General features: G+C 37.5%; 1 protein-coding gene across 1 annotated transcript in view; it reads right to left on the bottom strand.

Annotated features, from left to right (window-relative positions):
* The window catches only part of LOC101862058, a gene marked incomplete in the record, with an annotated part of 69,542 nt that overhangs the window by 28,615 nt on the left and 38,282 nt on the right, over positions 1–2,645 (bottom strand).

The raw sequence follows: 2,645 nt of genomic DNA, 5'->3' as shown, positions 1-2,645 counted from the left end.
ACCCCCTCGGACGGCTCGAGAACCCACCTATAATTCTAGTTTAGATTTTACTCCAATCCACATATCCATGATTTTAAAATAAAAGTTATAATATAACGTTGACTTCCGGGTCAAGCGTTTCCACCGAAAAGCCGGTTTTTATTCAGTTTTGAATCACGATTTCGAAATTATGCAACTTTGTTTAATCGCGATACCCAAATTGTAGCCCCGATACCAGTCTTAGTAAAACAAAATGTGTCCTTATTTTGTTCACTGACGAAATATAGGACTCTTCTTTAGAATATTAGTACTATAGTTGTACTCAAACTTCCTTTGCTTTGTTATTAAGAAATATTTTTCATCAATGCCAGAAATCTAAATTGTCACAATATCTAATTGGCAGAGACGCAAAGGTTTTTTTGTTTAGGTAAACGAGTTTTCTAAGTTGTTTTATATTTTCTATTGTTGTTTTATTTACGGCAAAAGAGAATGAATAAGTAAAAAAAGTTTGAGTTTTGTGGCACTTGCAACACATTTTATATATTATGATGACTAAGAGCACCACTGATGTCAATAACGTAAATTGACTGATCAAACATTAGCTCGCAGGATGTGAATTACTCAAGTGGAATGAATGACGTAAGGTTTTTGTTTTGTTATAACGTTCATTACTAATTTTACAGCTCTTAAAACGTAAATATGTTGTATTGTAATGTATTACTGCTCAATGTTAGAGGTGCAGCTATAGAGTAATATACTCTGTTACATTTTAAAGTATACATATTTTGAAGCTCAGATTTTTAAAAAAATATCTAGCTATCTATGTTACCAAAAACTTTCAAATGTACACGCTGACTACGTGATATACCTGTCGCTGGTGAGCTGTTTTCAGATTTCTGAACGCGTGAGTGGTTTGGTTACTGCATGCGTGTTACATGTTTCGTGGTTTTTTTAGAATGACTCATGACACGGCAATGCTTTGTTTTAAAAAGAAGTACACATCAAAGCTTTGTCATTTTTGTAATAATTCGCCAGGGATAAAAAACTTGTGTTGTCCAAGTTTCAAGACGCCACGCCTAGGAGAAAATGTACGAAATCTGCTTGTTGGAATGATCCGCGGGGGTGTCTCAGTATCCACTGTTGCGAGACATTTTAATGTAACAAAAAGAAATGTGTAAGCAACAATGGGTCGTGAGAGAACAACAAAATGAGAAAACCACTAGACTATCAACGTCTCGTAGGAAGAGACGAAGGAGGAGGCATAAGGATGATAGGAAAGAAGGAGCAAAACCAAAGAAGAGCACCCGTCAACCACCCACGGGGAACAATGACACAGTATGAGAGTCTGTTTGTTGATAGAGTCTTCCTGTTGTCGACAGATTCCTTCTCTTTTGGCAGTACGTTCGGCTGGGAGTATGTACAAGTTACCATCATTGTTATCATGAACTATTAGTTTTAAGCTAGAAGCTTGGGTTTTCAATCTCAACGATATTCAGAGAAAAACTCAGATCTGATATGGTGAAACCCCCGAAATCTGGGTTAGCCCGCTTGTTCTTAAAAGCGACAAATTGTATGTACGTCAAGAGTTTGAGCTTTGTCTTCTGTACAGATGGCGCACATGGACGTACTCGTGGCGTGCTGTTTGCCAAAAGTTTGTGTTCATTTGTGTCGTCATCGACAGTAATTCCGTAGCAAGAAATATCAGACGTAGGCTCATGGCACAGATCCTTGACTTCACACTGTTCCTCGTGATATATCTATATAAAAGTAAAAGCGAAAGACAAAGAAACCAAACAAAACACAACCAAACTTAGACGAATAACAAATAGTGAGCCTTTGCACAGAAAATCTGCATTCCACAGAGATTTCTTTCACAAGGTTTGTAAGATTTTGCACCATTTGACTGTCTGAATACGAAGTGGGCACATTGTTACGTCAGTCATAAGCAGACTAAAAAGGCAGTGTAGCATCACGTTACACACACAGACCACAGGGCAACATTTCAGCACATTTCCAAACACCATACACAAATCAGAATCATGCTATGTTGCAGCACATCCGAACCCACATACATACACACACCAAAAACACAAACGTCCACATTTCATAGTATACAAATTACTGCACGCCTTTTAAAGTCTCAGTTACGGAGAGCAGAATTTTTAAAAAACAACAACAACAGTATGAATGACAAAGTTATCGTATTGCTCATAAGACAATCCCCTAAGTCATTTTTAGCCGGTTTCGAGTTTTTGGTTCTGAAATAAAGAACAGAGCCAGCTTGGTAATGGAGCTCACTTGGACAGACCAAAGAATAATCCAGATATAAAATCACTGAATGTATCAAAATTCACAAAGTCAATTGCTCGAAAGAAACAGTTCTTCTTATTTGCTCAAAATGGCTAAATAATGACTAGATCTAAGAAACTTATCATATGAACGACAAAGTTATCAAGTTTTGCTCCTTGCCAATTGTTCGAAAGAGACTGGGTTTTTTTCATTTTCTCTAAATGGCAACAAAAAAAAAGACTTAGATCTAGCCATTAATCTCATGAACGACAAAGTTGTGCTCCTTGTTGCACGAGACACAACACCGCGAGAAAGTCTCCAAGAGTTGTGCAAGGAACAGAACAGAATGTGCGCGTGTCCTCAGTGAGCTCATGTGT

This window comes from Aplysia californica, unplaced genomic scaffold (assembly GCF_000002075.1).
Source record: "Aplysia californica isolate F4 #8 unplaced genomic scaffold, AplCal3.0 scaffold00457, whole genome shotgun sequence".
Taxonomy (NCBI): Eukaryota; Metazoa; Mollusca; class Gastropoda; order Aplysiida; family Aplysiidae; genus Aplysia; species Aplysia californica.
The sequence above is the reverse complement of the archived record's forward strand: the minus strand, read 5'-3'. Positions and strand labels throughout refer to the sequence as shown.